Source organism: Leuciscus leuciscus (genome assembly GCF_965113295.1).
Source record: "Leuciscus leuciscus genome assembly, chromosome: 11".
In the NCBI taxonomy this organism is placed as follows: domain Eukaryota; kingdom Metazoa; phylum Chordata; class Actinopteri; order Cypriniformes; family Leuciscidae; genus Leuciscus; species Leuciscus leuciscus.
The window spans coordinates 5,498,397-5,518,971 of NC_138735.1; the positions used below are offsets into that span (position 1 = coordinate 5,498,397).

Below are 20,575 nucleotides of genomic sequence, written 5' to 3' on the forward strand. Positions count from 1 at the left end.
CATTAATTTCAGAGCATTAACTACACTAAATGTAATTGAATAGGCTAAAAATTATTATACAAACAGATTGTTAACAATGTGAGTAGGAACCAAAAGCAAAATCTCTGCTGTTTAATGATAGAAGCTCAAGACAGTTCAAAATAACTAATGATGGTTCACATCAAGTGCATGTAGCGCTAGTTATACATGATTTTGAAGTTTTGTTTTGAGTTTTTGCTAGTGTCACTCAAATGTGGAAAATATTTATACTTATTAAGGGTTAAGTTCATTAAAAGTGTGTATTTTTTTTTTTGTATAGTTGGAAGACAGATCAGGTTTCAAAGAGCTGCTACGGGTGACATCAGATGAATTTGAAATCCTGCTAGGGAGAGTAGAACCACTGATCACCAGGCAGGACACCAAGATGAGGCGGGCAATTACAGCCAGGGAGAGGCTCTCCTTGACCCTCAGATTCTTGGCCACAGGTTTGTATTTACAAATGTACAGGTTTGTCTCTTGTGTTTCCAGTTTACAGTAATTAGGGCCCAAGCACTGAAAGCACCTGTGTTGAACTATATTGGCCACCACACTCAGTCAACATGATGTCAATTAACATTGAGAAGGCTAAATTGTGCTTGGATATTGGATATCTCAAATGGTGTTGTTATGGAGTGAGATTAAATTAATGATAAAACAGGGAAACAGGAAAACATACAAATAGCTTTGACAGTCTACTTACATTTACCATTTTAAACCTGTGATATTTTCAACTATTGAAATTATTTATGAAATGAATGCACTATATTTTAATTAAATAATATGTGTTTTTCTGTTGAAGGTGAAACCTACAAATCATTGAGTTTCCAGTACCGAATTGGGGCCACTACTGTATCTGATATAGTGAAGGACACATGTGCGGCACTACATCAGGTCTTGAAAGATGATTTTCTAAAGGTTAGAATTTCCTAATATTTTTATTATTAGTATCACAATAACAAACATTATGACATACAGTATTTACAAATATGAAGACAACTAACATATTTCGAAAATGACAAACTGAAAGAGGAGAAAACACAAACATAACAATGTATAGATGTGGTGGGCATAAGGTTTAACTTCACTGAATTTAGAAATTCTGTATAGGTGGGGTTGAGATTCAATAGTTAATCTATTAAATCAGGTGAGGATAAATCTCTCACCTTGTAAATAAATCTATCATTCTGCTCTTATTTTTGCAGACACCAAAATCAGAGGACGAATGGCGAGCAATTGCCAAGAACTTTGAAGAAAAATGGCAATTTCCACATTGTCTGGGTGCCCTTGATGGCAAGCACATCTACATTCAGCCACCAGCCCACAGTGGGAGCACGTGGCACAATTATAAGAACAGATTTTCTGTTCTTATGATGGCAGCTGTGGATGCGAATTATAAGTTTATTTATATCAGTGTTGGCACTCAGGGCAGGGTTTCAGATGCTGGGCTCTTTGCCAATTCTGACCTGAGGAAAGCGCTGGACAAGGGGCTCCTAAATGTTCCTCCTCCAGAAGAGCTTCCTAGGTCAGATGTTTTGCTGCCCTATATGCTTGTGGGGGATGAGGCTTACCCACTAAGAACAGATCTGATGAAGCCCTACCCTTTCAGGCAGCTGGACCACAACCAAAGGGTCTACAACTACCGACTCTCACGGGCACGCAGAGTTGTAGAAAATGCCTTTGGCATTCTCGCCAATAGGTTTCGAGTTTTCCGCTCTACCATCCTTCTTCATCCAGACAGTGTTACAAAGATCACCCTGGCTTCAGCATGCCTCCACAACTTCCTTTGTGAGCGCCGTTCTGAGGCCTACATGCCACCAGCACTGGCAGACTGGGAGGATGCAGACCACAGAGTCAACGAAGGAGCATGGAGGAGAGATGGTCTGGGGGCCATGCAGAATCTGCAAGCTGGAAGGGCACGAAACCCCACCCTCACTGCTAAGCAGCAACGTGATGTCCTGAAGGATTATTTTACGTCACCTGCTGGCCAGGTGCCATGGCAAGAAGACTACGTTTAGAGAATTGATAAACATAAGCGTTAGCTGGGTGTAGCACAGCAATGTACATAGTTAGAAGATTACATCATTTATATTTTTGTGGTATTTAAAATATTGTAATTATTTAAAAACAAATTATAATGTACATAGCTAGATTACATTTATATTTTTGTGGTATTTAAAATATTGCAATTATTATAAAACAAATTATAATTTTAACTCACAGCATGTCTATTTGCTATTATTAAAATAAAGACAGTATTCATGATCACATTTCAGTTCTTTATTCAATTATTTTCAACATACAAAAGTATTAAACTGCCAACGTAACATTTTAAAATATTAATTCATTCATAAAACTTTCAAAAGCTTTCATTTTGAACTACACATCTATTACAGTAACCTCAAATGCCATAGTCATACATTTCAGGTGTTAAAGGGATAGTTCACCCAAAAATGAATATTTTGTCATAAACACGTTTGGAACAACATGAGGGTGAGTAAGTAATGACAAAATATTCATTTTTGGGTGAACTATCCCTTTAATGAAGTTTTGTGCATGTGTGATGAACTTTGTGTATATCGTACTGCATATTTTATCTGCAACTACTCATCCAAATCTTCTAACAACCTAAAATAGTTTTGAGGCTGAGCAGGACCCTGAGGAGGCAGGAGCTGATGGTAGTGTTGATGTTGTGGCTGTGTGTATAAAGGGGTTGAGGAGAGCATTTGTGTAGGTGAGTATGTAGCTGGTGGAATGTGTGAGGATGGTGATGGAGTGGACTGGTCAGCTTCCTGGGCCTCAAACAAAATATTCATTATTTTTTTCTTTGCCCTGGTCTGTATGCTTACATTTTTTATCAATTTAAGTTCCACAGCAACTTGATGTCCAAAGGAACTGTAAGGATCTGGAGTGGCAAGAACTGAAGTAACTTGCTGTAACAAATTAAGTTTCTGTCGCTCAATAGAATCTGCATCCCCTTTGCGACGTTTCGATCCCGATTTGGGAGTGGGAAAAGAGGTGGTGAGTTCTTCACCCCTTTGTTGGGTAGAGGGATGTGGTGCTGTGGTTAATGAGATAAAAATTAAAGTATGAGAAATCACATTATTATTACAGCACAGAAGCGAATCCATTTAGAAGTAAACATTTCAGAGCATATAGTAGAATATTTATAAATGATTAAATATCTCCATAACATGTAAAAGAATAATAATATGTAAAGAATAACTAATAAAATAAATAATTTGAATAAAGACATTATCATAAACATTGATCATTTTGGATACACCAGTTATGAAAATGTCACTGCTTGATCTGTTTTGTGCAAACTTTAAAATAGGACATCTGGCTGGCATCCTGAATGACAAAACAACTAATCTGTTATCACTTTTTCAGCATTTTATTAGTCTTTACATTTACAAGTGTTATTTTACCTGGTGCCTCGGATGTATTTATAATGTCCTCATCGCTGGTGGGGTCATCCATGTCCTGCCCGTCAATCAAGTCTTTGACAGATTGATCAAGCTGAAAAACAATTTTATGTCAGTGCAAGAATTTAAAGGATTAGGATTAAGGATTAGTTCACCCTAAATGAAAATTTCCTGATAATTAATATCTAATTATGCAAATATCTATATTACTTAAGCACACAATATGCCTGTCCGTAATACTGCTCTGCTTACACTGGTCTCACTGGGGCGTTGGGCAACATGTTTTTTGAGGAACTCCAAATTCCTCAACAGCCAAGCCTGCTTATGAGTGAGCCCTTTCTCCCCACTCCCACTTGGTTTAGGTTTGAGAAGCTTGGTGTATTGTGTCCGTAATGTTGTTGCTCTTGTTTTCACCTCCTCCACTGAAAATATACACTGACACTGACATACACTGTGTTTCCTCTCTAAATTCAACTGAACTAATATCATTAAATATTAGTAATATTATTCAAACAAACTAACTGTGCAATTCATCTTTTGTTAGACATGAATGTAGCAGATGATCATTGACCTAGATCTAATGTTTACATTTGCTAGCTAGTGCGCTAGCAACTTTTTACACTCACCCGGTACGTTCAAATCTGAAGCGATCTCTCCCCAGCTCTTCTCTTTGTCGCTCCGGTTGTGGTATTCTTTTGAGGAGACATTAAATAGACACTCATACTGTTGCCACATCTCCACCATCCGTTCTTCCATCTCCGTTGTCCACCGGACCCGTACAGCTGCTTTCGCGGTTGACATTTTCAAAACTTCCTTCAAAACTTCCGTCACTTCCGTCTCGTTGTAGACCTGTCTCTCATTGGCTATTGTGGAAGTACTGACGTAATCATAGTTTTACGCCCGATTTATAATCCTAGATATCAAACATGTTTGATATTATCGGGGCGGCCCCGATGTGTCTGCGAGCAGATCGGGAGGTGCAAGATTCGATCTGTGAACGCCTCACATTACCAGATAATCTGCGCCGAACATCGGAACCGATCGAGGTCCTCGACAAGATTTTTTCTCAGATTCTCGGGAGGGGGTAAATCGGCCTAAAACTCCTGTAGTGTGAGCCAGGCATTACCCATTAGAAAACGCAAATGCATACGTCCTGGGACGGTAACACCAGTCAAATTAAATCATTCAAGGAAAATACATCTTTGCAGTGCATACACAGAAGTGCCAATAATATATTTTCACTGCATTTACAATTGCAGAAATAAAGCTATGAGATCGTTATTACAATTAGAAATCAGAAAAAAAAAAAAGAAAAAAAAAAATTTTTTTTTTTTTTATATATGTCCAAATAGAAACTGTTATTTAAAATGGTAATAATACATCACAATACTGTAGTTTATAGCCTAGGCTACTATATTTTAATCAAATAAATGCAGGCTGGGGGAGCAGTGCAAGAGACTTATTTCAAAAACATTAAAAAAATCCACCTGACACACACACACACAAGTTTCAAGTTTTGAAAAATACAACAACAAACAGTACTTTTGAACGGTACAGTTGGTTTCATTACAACATTTACACTACATTTATTCATTTAACATAACCTTTATTGACTTAGATAATGAAGAAAATGACAGGCTAATTAATATGTTATATGAATTTGTGTTTCAATATGTGGCATCGTCAGGTTTTCATACCTCAAATTAAAACCCAGTGATGTCTAATGGTAACAAAATAAAAACGAAACTAAGATTATGCCCTGTATCATGAAGAAAACATAGGTTTATTTTGTGTTACATGACACCTATTGGTGTTGCCTATATGAACAGTGCTAATTCAGGTTAAGAATACACTGTGACAGAGGCAAAACAATTTATTAAAATAATAATAACAACAATAACAATAATGATTATGACGACGCATGCAAAACAGAGAGAAAAGACTCAATTCTATTCGAATAATTACACAATACCACTGTTACGTTCCCAATTCATTTTCTAGGGGCAAAAGGGAAAGTAGCTTTAAAGCAAAAATGAACAGCGACAAAGAAAAGTTAACCTATCTGAGTCCCAGCACACAATACACAAAGTAAGATTTCCAATACATTTATTTACAATAAGTGATAAATACAGTGCAAAAAGAATCCTAAACAAACAGCTCCAAAAGAAAAAGAAATGAAGCCTGTTCTTCAGGAGCAGGTAAAGCCAAAACAAACAAAAGATCTCACTACCCGGTAGAAGGAACACCTAATTGACCTACAACAATCAACACAAATAAACAACAGAACTCTTACCTTACTTCCTAACTAACAAAAAACAGGAGAAAATGAGAAAAGAAAAATGGCACCCACTCCCTACTGCTCCAACACTCAACAATGGGCAAGCAATTCAAAGCTGCACACTACAGCTGTAACAACACATTTAAGCGTAACAACACACTTAAGCTTAACATACACCAACAAGAGCAACACTCCAAGTCTGGTAACACAACAGTCTCAGGCCACATTTACACATAGCCGGGTATTTAGAGAAACGAATATTTCTCCCCCTCCGTTTTCAAAAATAACATCGTGCACGCAATATCGTTTTCAAAAAAAGTTGTCGTTTACATCAACCCGCATAAATACAAAGGGGCGGCAGTGTAAGGAGAAGGATAAAGCCATGCAAGCCAATCAGAATCCTCAAAATCGACAACGACGAATAGCACGAGCGACTTCCTGTTCCTTTCAAAACAATAGACATGGCGCGAGGTTCGTTCGTGTGGACAGACAGCGAAGCAAATGCAAACAGGCCAAAAGCGTTTTCACAAAAGTAAAAATGAGTACCACTTTAACAGCATCCATGATCAAATAGTAGCCAAACAAACTCATAGACAGTATGGAACAAACTCTGAACATAGGGCGCTCACATGACGTAAGCATTTTCTGGCGCATAATGTGACGTTTGAGAACCTAAAACCCCGTTTCTCCCAGTTGACACGGCAACACATAACCGGCGTTTTCAGAAATCTCCACTTTGGCCGGAGTTTTTAGAAATAATCGTTCTCTGGGATAAAAACTGCGTTTTCGTGTAAATGACAGGCCAAAACGCAGGGAAATATCTGCGTTTTCCCATCGTGTAAACGGTGCCTCAGGCTCTTGGGAGAAGAAACCTCTCCCAGTCCCAGTCCCAGTCCCAGTCCCAGTCCCAGTCCCAGTCCCAGTCTCTCTCTCTCCCCCCCCGGCTCTGCTTAAATACTGGATCCTCTTGCCATTGATGAGGAACAGCTGGTAGGTCCCATCACCTAGATTAGGACAGGGAGGAGCACAAGAAATTGGACCAAAAAAACCAAAAAAAAAACCTTTTAATATATGTCCAAATAGAAACTGTTATTTAAAATGGTAATAATATATCACAATACTGTAGTTTATAGCCTAGGCTACTATATTTTAATCAAATAAATGCAGGCTGGGGGAGCAGTGCAAGAGACTTATTTCAAAAACATTTAAAAAATCCACCTGACACACACACACAAGTTTCAAGTTTTGAAAAATACAACAACAAACAGTAATATTGTAAAGTATAATAACAATTGAATTTATAATTAGCCTATATAGGATTATGTAATGGTTCACAAAATTCACGGTTCAATCACTGTCTGTTGTTGCATTGAGACTCTGGTAGGGCTTTATTTTGAAATTCTCGTCAGCAAAATAGAGGGAAAACAAACAATATTGACAATATTGTTTATAAAATGTTACTCACCATGTTCATTTATGGTAAATCTGACTGTTCCGTTGCGTTCGCACCACATACTTGATAATCGTGCTGTAAACATTGCCTACGCCAATAGCAGGCGCTTATAATCGTGACGTGCGCCAATGGCAGCTGCAAAGGAGAAGCAATATGGGAAATACCGACTGTTTTAAGGAATAAACGCAGAATTTTTGGTTCTTGTCGTGTTTAACACAATCTACACTCGATCGCGCGAGGATATCCATCGTGAAAAATCGCAGCTTGAATTTTTTTTTAGTTACCATCGAAGTGAAAGACAGGTCCTTTCTGTGCTATAAATACAATGTACAACAAAACTACAACTCCCAGCAGGCCGTTGGGTCCATTGGCTGCGCGCGCACACACACTCAATAAATCAATGAATGACACTTACCCATTAGAAAACGCAAATGCATACGTCCCGGTAACACCAGTCAAATTAAATCATTCAAGGAAAATACATCTTTGCAGTGCATACACAGAAGTGCCAATAATATATTTTCACTGCATTTACAATTGCAGAAATAAAGCTATGAGATCGTTATTACAATTAGAAATCAGAAAAAAAAAAAAAAAAATTTTTTTTTTTTTTTATATATGTCCAAATAGAAACTGTTATTTAAAATGGTAATAATACATCACAATACTGTAGTTTATAGCCTAGGCTACTATATTTTAATCAAATAAATGCAGGCTGGGGGAGCAGTGCAAGAGACTTATTTCAAAAACATTAAAAAAATCCACCTGACACACACACACACACACAAGTTTCAAGTTTTGAAAAATACAACAACAAACAGTACTTTTGAACGGTACAGTTGGTTTCATTACAACATTTACACTACATTTATTCATTTAACATAACCTTTATTGACTTAGAAAATGAAGAAAATGACAGGCTAATTAATATGTTATATGAATTTGTGTTTCAATATGTGGCATCGTCAGGTTTTCATACCTCAAATTAAAACCCAGTGATGTCTAATGGTAACAAAATAAAAACGAAACTAAGATTATGCCCTGTATCATGAAGAAAACATAGGTTTATTTTGTGTTACATGACACCTATTGGTGTTGCCTATATGAACAGTGCTAATTCAGGTTAAGAATACACTGTGACAGAGGCAAAACAATTTATTAAAATAATAATAACAACAATAACAATAATGATTATGACGACGCATGCAAAACAGAGAGAAAAGACTCAATTCTATTCGAATAATTACACAATACCACTGTTACGTTCCCAATTCATTTTCTAGGGGCAAAAGGGAAAGTAGCTTTAAAGCAAAAATGAACAGCGACAAAGAAAAGTTAACCTATCTGAGTCCCAGCACACAATACACAAAGTAAGATTTCCAATACATTTATTTACAATAAGTGATAAATACAGTGCAAAAAGAATCCTAAACAAACAGCTCCAAAAGAAAAAGAAATGAAGCCTGTTCTTCAGGAGCAGGTAAAGCCAAAACAAACAAAAGATCTCACTACCCGGTAGAAGGAACACCTAATTGACCTACAACAATCAACACAAATAAACAACAGAACTCTTACCTTACTTCCTAACTAACAAAAAACAGGAGAAAATTTGAAAAGAAAAATGGCATGAATAATGTCTAAGCACTAGTAGTTGTGTTCACTTGCAGTGCATTAGCAATCTTCCCATTGTGAAGTTGTACATGCTGGTATTCAGGATGATGCGAGTCGCTGATGCAGAGGTCTCCGTCAGGAACTCTGAGGTGTGGCCTCAAGGTCTTTAAGGTGTCCCTCTGACGAGATGAGGCTCTGGTTGAGCTGGCCAAATCCAGCTATAGATAGATTTACGATGACGTCACATTTCTCCCGCAACTCCTTACGGCGCCATCTTGTGTGTCAAGTGGGTCAAAGCATTTGTGTTACGGAGCATTATAATATCCTGAATCGGCATTATTCTGAACATGAAAATCATACGATTATTCTCCTTTTGGCTGGAGTTAATGTTCAGTGCTTCAACTTCCTACTCTTGCAAGTGTACCAAGTGGATATACATTTCTGAACTTTTTATACTTTACATTCATTGGTACATTTCAAATATTGGTCACACTTTAGAATAAGGCCCTATTAGTTAATGTCAATAGGCCTATGAATCTTTGTTACAGAAAATAAAATACAACAGTTCCACAACGAGGCAAGGCAGCGAATGATCCATCTGTTGTATTCTTCATTTCACAGGAAACGAAGGACACTTTTGGAGGCTGCATGTGAAGGAGGCTTAGAATTGGATCAGCCTTCGTCGTGCCACGGTGACTCAATCGGATGCAGCCTCTGAATTGGGAAGCAGCAATGGATCCTTCATGGCCTTACCTTCCCCAGAATTCATTGCGCACAATTGACGACAGGATTTCTTTGAGAGAAATTGCCGAATTACACTTTTAAATGCAAGTAATGCTTTTTTAAACAAACAAAACATTATTTTGGCTAAAGACATTTTCAAAAGAAAGTATGCAATAAAGCATCAGTTGTATAAAAAAAGTATAATGATTAAATTACACTTAATTTTACACTATTGGTTCTTTTCGGTCTCTATCCTCTGTGAGTTCATGGAGTAATGGAGTGTTTGAGAATAGGTTTGTTAAATACATGGACAGAGGATAGGTTTAGAATACTTAGATATAATGAATTATGTTTTCCTTCAAGAAACCTATATAAATAGAAAATATTATAGGGTAGACTGTGTACAGTTGAGACACCTTAAATAACTTGCGCGCGCAGCATGCACAAGTTGTGATTTTTGCTGTGCACATGCGTATTAGTGTCCTCTTTTATCCTGCAAAATCTGAAGACTGGACGCGTCTCCGATCAGAAGATATCTGCAAAAGTTTTTTTTCTAAGGTAAGGCTTGCATCGTTTTTTGCGCACTCAACTATGAATAACCTATTATCCTTCTGTGACTGTTAAACGTAACTGGTACCATTACAAACGTTATTCTGTGCCCTAAAAATTGGCATATTTCATGGTATTGAGTCATGCAAGCTCAATGCAAAATCTAGAGAAATGTGCGAAGTGGCCAGCGGGGGATAGTTGAGACACCGTACCCCAATAGAGTTATATTACAAAACACGCTGTTTATTTGTTCAGTGTTATGATAACAGGTTAAACGTCATAATTGGCCAGCATAGGACGCAATTAAAAATACAATTTCATATTTATTATATTTAAACTGTAATACAGGTACTGTATATTATTAATGAATATATTTTTCTAACATGCATGTTAAAGATAACCTAGCAAGTTGTCAAATAGACAAGGTGGTAAAATGATATCTGTTTGTTAAATATCTTGTTCATGTTTTATACATTTTAACGGTGCTAATTTACATCAAATTAATGAATTTAGAAAGGATGAACAAACAGACATGTTGCCCAATTGTTATTTTCTTCATTTCCCTCATTAGAAATGTCTCAACTGTACCATAGTACTGTCTCAACTGTCCCGTACATTGGTACAGTTGAGACAGAGTTGACACAAAAAGCACCTTATTTTTATTCGCTAATTGTGGAAAATATAAACTACTTATGGGTATTATTGATTGATAATATATTTGATTGATAATATATTAGTCTACAAGCTAATGTAATGTCATGTGGCATTTCATGTGAAAATTCAATTCTTTTCAGTATGTATTTTTGTGTGAAAAATCAAAACTCAAAAAGTGTCTCAACTGTACACAGTCTACCCTAATGAATGGGATGTGGTGGGAGAACAATTTGCTTTTAGTCATGGAACAAACAACAGTGCCCGTTTTATTTTATTTGTTGAAGAAATATAAAAAGGTCTTTATTGCTAACAGAGTTTGGGGTAAACATGTACTATTTGAAACTATACACACACAAATTGTGTATAGAAGAAGACTGGAGCTAAAAAAGAAAGGATCCTCATGGTCAATGTTGTGAGGTCTATATAGTTAAGTTTATTTAGTGAATGTGAAGAAGATGATGAGTGTAGAAGTGGTTTAGAGTTGCCTATTAAATAAGAAGAAAGTAGTGCTACATAGATTCTATTTAAGTGAGATGTGGAATAATAGGCTAATGAACGCTTAAATGTTTTATCACTGACTGATAAAGACAGCCTGATCTGCACGCCTGTCTCGCACACCCGCTTTCACTACACAGCGCACACCGCCCTCTGCTGAATAATGAATAATCTGCTGTGGCTCCTACAAATGCATTAATCCGTGTAATAAATATGTTTGTTTTGAGTTTATCAGCACACAAAACTGACTGGAGTTATTAACTGTAAACCTTACTGGTGATTAAACTCAAGTCATTTGCCAATAAGGGCAACCATTATACACTAACTTACTAACTAAGAGTGAAACTTCATTCTCTGCTATGATGTTGGTTAGTAAGTTAGTATATGTTATATGTTAGGTCAGCATATCTTCAGAAGGCCACCTTCAAAGTTCTACCACTGGACCATTAAGATATACGTTAGTGAAGTAGGCGGATATATTTATGTATTCGGACAAATTCTAGAGCTGACTTTATGTACAGGACTCGTTGCACAGTTGATTTTTTTTCCCTTTGAAATAAATAGCAAAAAGTCATAGCTGAGACTATGTGCATGATTATGCTGTATTATTCTACTTGATAAAAACGTATTGCAGCGAGATTATGCGTGCAATAGAACTAGAACAGCTACGTCCGTGTGACTGTTATTCATGCGCAATTGAGCATCCACATCAAAGAGCAGGGCCTCGCATTTCAAGTTCACACAGGGCCTCGCACCCCACCTGCGACGGCGCTGATTTCAAATACATAAATATTGACAATTTGTAGGCTGGCCTTTATGTATTTACTTATTAGGGTGGGGGTGCTGCTTTTGTATAAGAAACAAAATCAAGTCTATGAAACTCGTCAAAACTCTGCGAATCACAAGCGAATCGGTGGGTTTTGACATTGTTGATGCTTTCAATCGAGTTGCGTGTCCTCCTGGATGAACTTTCACCGATGATCCTTCAGTGACAAGCACTAAAACACTGTAACGAGATGAATAATTGTGATTTCATGACCAAATGTTTTGATGGAAATCACTTGACTTGGCAATCACAATCATGATCTGGATCAATGTGATCATTTGCATTTAATCATTTAACACATGCTTTTATCCAAAGCAACTTACAAGTGATGAACATCACAATGTTATCATAAAGTGACAACTGATTTTGATTTCTGAAGCTTGAATATGTTTATGGGCCAGAATCTAAACCAGAGCCCTGTGTGGAAAAACTCAAAATTGAGAGATATAAACTCGCAATTCTGACTTTTTTTCTCGCAATTGCGAGTTTAGGCTAGCCTATATCTCGCTTCTCGCAATTCTGAAATCTTTTCTCAGACGTGATACACTGTAAAATCTAATTAGTTGGACTTACTTAAAAAAAAGCATGCAAACCTATTGCCTTAAAAAAAAAAAAAAAAGTAAAGTGAAATAGGAATAGTATGTGGTACTGACAAATGCTTAGTTAGTATAGTTCACTTACACAAGAGTTCTAGTAATTAAACAAGAACTGTAGAGAGTGCTTGATAATTTACTTTAAATAAAATATAATTGTTACCATTGTTGTGTTTTGCATGCTGAATGTTGAAGTCTGTGTGACTCAAGTATGATCAATTGCAAGATTGTCACAAATATAGAGGGATTATATCAACACAATTAAAAGTTTCACAAGATGTGTAGGACATAAGTGTTAGCAACAAAATTACAAAAGATCATTAATTGACATGAAATATGTTATACATCATTCATTCATACATACATACATAACTTCTCTTCATTTGAAACCAAATAACTGATTTCTTGTTGCAATCACTGCATCAATGGGAAGATAATTAAAGTTCCAAGTGTCCAACCAAAGGGATCACTAATTGCCATAAAGGTGACTAAAAACATTTTAGGAAAATCAACATCAATTTATGAAGTCAGCTTATGTGATGTTCTCTCAAATAGTCACCTTCCTAAAATAATTGCCTAAGTCATTTTTTGACAAAAATGAATTTTTTTTTTTTTTTTTTCATAAGTCATCTTCTCATGATGCTGGCCACCTCTGGTAAAATCACCCACATCCTCAGTTGAACAGATCATGCAATTCTACCCCTGTAGTATAATGGCCTATGTCAAGAGTTTGACTTAGGCTGTTTTATTTTGCCTAAGTCAAAAGACAATGAGACTTAGGCAATTTTACAAGCTTTTCAAGATGGCAGTTGCATCAAGAAGAACGAAAATCTACTCGGCCTCTGAAGTTAGGTTCAATTTTTTGTGTTTTCTGAGAAACCTGCAAAAATGACTTGGGCAATTATTTTAGGAAGGTGATGAAATGTATCAGTTGTATTCAAATTTCATCATTCAAGATGACTTTGGGAAATGAGTGAATGCAAACAGAGTCCATTAAGTGAAAAGTCCATCTCACAATTCTGACTTTATAACATGCAATTACGACTTTATGTCAGTGTCACGCAATTCTGACTTTATAACACACAATTGCGACTATATCACAAAATTCTGACTTTAAAACTTGCAATTGCGACTTAATATCTCGTAATTCTATAAAAATAAAAAATAGAGATGAAAAAACAGAATTGCGAGATAAAAAGTCACAATTACCTTTTTTATTTTTTATTCTGTGGAGGAAACAAGCTTCCATAGGCTCCGTAGAATAGTTATTCTGGTGAAAAGAAAACAATACATTTAAAACAGTGCCATCTAGTGGCCATTAGTTCAAACAGGTAAGGTAGGCTACTGTAGGTGAAGGTAGGATTCCAATCCGTTTATTAAACTGGCCTGAACTGTCAATCTACAAGTTCTAAATGTAAACTGACATCCTGAGGTGACATTCAATTGTAACTGACATCATCCTCTACTGCAGTTTCCTGTGTTAACACCGTGACTGTGATGTTATGTTTATTGTACGGCTACAAACCACAAAGAGAGAGAGAGAGAGAGAGAGAGAGAGAGAGAAAATGATCCTAAGACAGTTTTTAAGCGAGTAAGTGAAATTATATTTGATAAGCAAACATAGAACTGCAAATACTCTAATTTGACATATTTTTGACTATGGAATGGTAAAATACTTGTCATAAATATGTATGTAAGAGCTCCTGAAAAAAATAAAACAAATTCCTTGTGTGTTTGCGCACACTTGGCGAATAAAGCTCATTCTGACTCTGATTTTGATTCAGTTATCTTTAAGCTGATCACATTCTCATTCTTTTTGCTTTCCAGGGTGAAATAAAGTTAGGTCATTTTATGATGAGACGTGAGGAATGGACACTGACGGAAGTTATTTATACACCACTGAATAATATTTGTTAAATCATAATTTCAAAATTCTTTATACACTTACAGTAACATGTTTTTGAACAAGTTATTGAATTTGCATTGAATATGTTAAAACAAATGATCTTCTTGTGATTATGTGGCATGCTAAAGCACCAATTTCTGACTAAACTTTAAACAACATTGGCTTGATGGATACATTTATTATCAATGTGTTTTCTATTTGTAATTTTTGATGAGATTACAAACAGTTAAAAAAAAGCAAATAGCAACATTTCTAAAGAAGTGCATATACAAACAAAGAAGTAAAACTATTTTCATGAGTTCACACTTACATTTGAGGGGGTAAAGTTTAATGCGTATTTGGCGTGCTCTCCGGAGGGAGGGCTCCGAGCTCGGAGTTCGGCCCGAACCCAGAGTACTCCCCCCGTATGTAAGTGTTTAGGACTAGAAGTGTGGAGAAGGGGTGGTGGGGGGATGCTGCAAAAACTGTCAATGGATTGAGGTGAGACTGCTGAGTGTATATATACCTCTTACCATTGATTGCTGAGTGCTCTCCACTTGTGTTAATTATCTGAACGTGCTCCTCCCGAACTTTGTTAATAAAACCTCTTTTGGATGCATTTGCTTGTGGGTGATGTCTAGGTAATGACTTTTGAACATCCTAAATGTTTTTAATGCCATATAGTTTAGTGACCATTAACCACATCTTGTTTTTCATAGTTGTCAGTCACACTGGACATTTATAACCACACATAGCGCTTTACCACAGTGAACCACTAATGTGAAATGTGCTGTTGTATCTGAGCTACAGACCACAGCCGGTCCAGAAAGTGTGTGATCATTTCAGAGAACAACAGATGGAAATTCTCACCACAAGACTGCAAATGAGTTTATATCTTCTTATTTGAATGCATGATGGTTGTTTGAAAGGGCATTAGAGTGGATTGGTTCAGTTAATCCAAATTTAATTAGTAAAAAAAAAAAAAAAAAAACAGTGTTGAAGGGGTCATGAACTGGATTATGTTATTATTTTATAATGTTTCCTGGGGTGACCCTATAATGTTAATATGATTTTTACATCAAAAATTGTCATAATTTCGAAATAAAAGGCATTTTTTCTAGCCTGGGCGGTTTTCAGTTTGGCCGATTGGAAATGGAGCGTTCTTTGATCGCATTCTGTATATAATTTAAACAGTTTAAAAAATATTATTTTCATCCTACTTAGAGAAACAATGTGAAGTTGATCTTTTAGTCACTGGCTTGATTTACTGATGCATAAACAGTATTGAACGATTTTGAGAGAAAGATAATCTGTCTGAACTTGAATAATTACACATCAAAAATCACTGATCACAGATCAGGCATTAGAATAAACATGGTTACTTACATGTGGCGTAACCCCCTCGAAAATTAGATGATTCATCTCAAGGGGTTAATCCTAATAAATTCATTTCTAATAATGTGTTCTCATTATGAGTTTGCTTTTAGATTTTTGTCCAGATCACAGATGAAAAAACCACAACAGCCAAACTCCTCATGAGGATCCTTTGTGTCTCCATTGTCACAGTCGATCTTCAACTTTCACTGCTTGTGTCTGAGAGATTATATTCAAGACTCTCACTAGCTCACCTTAAATAGTCAATAAAGCAGAGCTTAACCCTTGTGCTTTGTTGAAAACCCTGTAACACCTTTTGTGTACTCGGTCAAAAATGACCGGCCTTTTAAAAATTGCTTGTAAATCGTTTGTTATGCTATATTATCACCAAATATTGGATTCAATCTTTTTTATCAACTTGTCTGTCAATTGGCACAGGTTTTCTATTTCTTTTTGGAACTGATTGATCATAGGCCTATAGACCTCATCGATCTGAGCTCATGCACCTCAGCTTTTGAGTAATGAAAGCCTGATTTGTGGATAAATTTGTCAATATTCAACAAAATATGACAGAAGTGTGCTTTAATATTTAACTAGGAAGTTTATTTTGAAATGCTTTTATTTGTACAAAATGTAACAAAGTCACACTTGTGGAGTTCACGGTCAAAAATAAATTACAAAAAATTGCTTGTAAATCGCTCGTTATGCTATATCACCAAATATTGGATTCAATGTTTTTGACAACTTGTTTTATTTCAATTAGGACAGGTTTCATATTTGTTTTTGAAACTGATTGATTGTAGGCCTCATTGATCTGATGATAAGATAAAGTGATCTGTGAGAAAGAAAGCCTGTAATACTCAAAATAGTTTGTTTGTGTACATGTGTGTGTGTGTGTGTGTGTGTGTGTGTGTGTGTGTGTGTGTGTGTGTGTGTGTGTGTGTGTGTGTGTGTGTGTGTGTGTGTGTGTGTGTGTGTGTGTGTGTGCACGGTAGTGAGAGTGTGCATATCCATGCATGCACAGGTCCGAGGCCTCCGAGATCTTTGCAAGCACACATGCAATTATGTGAACATGAACATGATGCTCCTGAACACTAAATGTTTGAAAACATATATTGTCTGATGTATTTTCGATCTCACCATTCATTTTCGATGGATGTTCATTTTTGACCAATATAAGCTCAGATTAATGAGGCTTACAATCAGTCAGTTTAAAAAATAATCAAAACACCTTAAAAAAAAAACTAATTTAAAGAAGTTAAATTTGAAGAACAAGCTGACAAAAAGATTGAATCCAATTAAGATTTGGTGATAATATAGCATAATGAGAGATTCAAAAGGTACTTTTTGTAGGCTGACCGGGAGCACCACAAGTCTGACTTTTTGTTCCATTTGTACAAAATAAAAGCATTTCAAAACTAAATTCCTGGTAAAGCACACTAGTGTGATACAGTGTATACAGAAATTTTTTACATTTTATGCAATATTGCTAAAATTACACAAGAATAATGTTTTTTTTTGGTAAAAAAATTAGGTGCATAAGCTCAGATAAAGAGGTCTACAATCAATCAGATCTAAAAAAATAACATTAAAATAAAAAAACCTGTCCTAATTGAAATAAAACAAGTTGACAAAAAGATTGAATCCAATATTTGAATATACATTTCGAAGGGAGTGTAACGTTTTATTAACCTTTATATTAATCTTTATATTAATCTTTGCAAATCGCTTGCACGCTTCACGATGAATGCGGCTGTTTACACTCAGGGTACATTACGGCATGTTTTCTATGTACAACGTTCTCAATATAATTCATAATCCCACGTTTATAATGAACAACGCGTTATGGTTATTGTGTTATTGTGTTACAAACGGTGTGCGCACAGAGCAGAGGGGCGGGGTGAGCAAAGCTCATTATCATTTAAAGACACATGCACTTAAACGGCGTGCTGAAAACAGAGCTGTTTTTGACCAGGTAAAATTAGTGTTTTCTTACAATACTAATGAGAATTTTTAAATAAAGTATATTACAAACTTTTAATTTAGACCCTAAATAATCATATTAGCTTGTACAAAAATGGCATTATATGACCCCTTTAAGGCAAAAGTTAGAATGAAGGATAAACTGAAATTCACAGCATTTAAACATAACTTCTGCTCACGTATTTGAAGGCTACTACTGGGCCATTGAGGGTAAATGTCATATTTCCGAGTCCTTTTTGAGGTAAAAAAAAAAAAAGAGCCAGTCCCCATTGACTGTAATTGAATGGGAAAAAAGATAACAGCATACTATTATTTTGCAGATTATAAGAGAATTTTCGTTTTTGGGTGAAACATTTGTATGTAGTATACTAATTAATTGTGTTACAGTAATAGAAAGTTCGCCCTCTAGTGGAGAACAGCACCTAATGCACAGAGTAGGTTATGCAATTTATCAGCCAAAAAACTCTCAACCAGTGTTTATTTGGCTTAGCAAATAAACAAATGAAACATGTTATGGGATAGATTCACAAGCAAAGGCATAAACAGAAATAAACTTTTTTTTTTTTTTACTTTGCATAGGCTATACGCACACATCCCCAAACAAGACGTTAAAAAACAAAAAGGGTAATATTGGGAAGTTATATAGAATCCGTGTATCATTCGTTCAGTCGTTTTTTGAATTAATATTGAATATAGAAAAATGAGAAAACGACAGTAGCTATTCAATCCCCTGTTGAGCAACACATCCAAGTGATGTCGGGTGTCGCAGCCTGTTCGTTATTAAAATAAATCACAGTCAACCAAACATATAAAACGTTATTCTGCTTAATCGGTCTGTTGACATTCCAAACTAATTTCCCTTGCTGTGGAGATGCTGATTTACGTGTAGGCCTATTGGGACTCGAATGAAGTACGAAGACTTTTTTACATTATTAATTAGCATCCAAATGTTACATTGCAAATATGGATAGGCTAGGCCTACTGGACGAATAAGAGATGCCCGAAACCAACGTCTGCTCTGTACAGTTTCAGTTTCTCGATAAAATACGCATATTATGTTATTAATAGTGTTTATAATGTTAATGTTGTATTTTATTTACCGGTCTTTTACACTATTTATGAATATGCTTTTTTTACAACGATGTGACGCGCCCGTTTCCCTCTTAACATGACCCGGCGCGCCACGCACAAGCGCGCATCCTAGAGATATAAATGATAAAACATTTTAATAAAACACAAGGCCTACATCATAAAACTTCTCCAGTTGTTAGATAGGCTAGTCAGTCTGAATGACAGTTTATACGTTAACGTTAATATAGGCCAATTATATAGTCAATGCATTATTCTTTTCTTTTTGCATTAGTGTTAAAAATATTTAATTTACAACTAATTATATTGATTTAGGCCTATATCTTAATTTATAATATATATTTTTTTAATTACTGGGCGAGTGCGACAATGATAGGCTTAACAGCCGTCATTTATCCTGCCCATATAGCCAGCTGATGCAAATCGTAGGTGAATTTATATATACACAGAAGAAAGCCCTATCTAGGCTATTCCCCGGTACGGGTTGTGTCGAGACATTCGTTAGTCTGGTGGTTTGATGAGAAAAAAATTAAATGTAGGCTAGTTGCAATAAATACGTTAAGAATCCGCACAACGGAGGACTCTTATTCTGCTGTGCAGAACTGATGACGGAACAGTTTGATCTTCGGCTGACAAATCAGAGGAAAGGGGCGTTTAATTCCCGCCCACGTGTAGAAATCGAATATTCAAGCTGTTTATTCATTTTTCTAACTGAGAACGAAAAACGAGAAATCCAGCTGAATTCTTGTTTTTCGTTTTTTTGTAAAAAATGAAAAAACGAAAAAGGAACCGTTTTCTCATTTTTCTATATTCAATATTAATTCAAAAAACGACTGAACGAATGATACACGGATTCTATATAACTTCCCAATATTACCCTTTTTGTTTTTTAACGTCTTGTTTGGGGATGTGTGCGTACAGTAGCCTATGCAAAGTAAAAAAAAAAAAGAAGTTTATTTCTGTTTATGCCTTTGCTTGTGAATCTATCCCATAACATGTTTCATTTGTTTATTTGCTAAGCCAAATAAACACTGGTTGAGAGTTTTTTGGCTGATAAATTGCATAACCTACTCTGTGCATTAGGTGCTGTTCTCCACTAGAGGGCGAACTTTCTATTACTGTAACACAATTAATTAGTATACTACATACAAATGTTTCACCCAAAAACGAAAATTCTCTTATAATCTGCAAAATATTAGTATGCTGTTATCTTTTTTCCCATTCAATTACAGTCAATGGGGACTGGCTCTTTTTTTTTAACCTCAAAAAGGACTCGGAAGCAATAGTATCATTATAAGTGAGAAGAAGAGAGAAAGTAATTCTGATTCTTAATAACACGAGGATTTATATGTGAACCTGGACCACAAAACCAGTCACATGGGTCAATTTTTTTTTTAAATTGGGACAAAAAGGACAATAGGACAATATTTGTCTGAGATACAGCTATTTGAAAATCTGGAATCTGAGGGTGCAAAAAATCGAAACAAAATAAATGTTTTATATATTTACGGTAGGAAATTTACAAAATATCTTCATGGAACATGATCTTTACTTAATATCCTGATGATTTTTGGTATAAAAGAAAAATCCATAATTTTGACCCATATGTGTTGTTGGCT

General features: G+C 35.8%; 1 long non-coding RNA gene across 1 annotated transcript; it reads right to left on the minus strand.

Moving 5' to 3' along the window:
* Window positions 1-14,689: 14,689 nt before the first annotated feature.
* LOC309509612 lies at window positions 14,690-17,133 on the minus strand. Its single transcript, XR_014209933.1, has 2 exons — window positions 15,116-17,133; window positions 14,690-14,817 (listed from the first exon to the last, which is right to left on the minus strand). It is a non-coding gene; the product is annotated as an uncharacterized lncRNA (long non-coding RNA).
* Window positions 17,134-20,575: the final 3,442 nt, after the last annotated feature.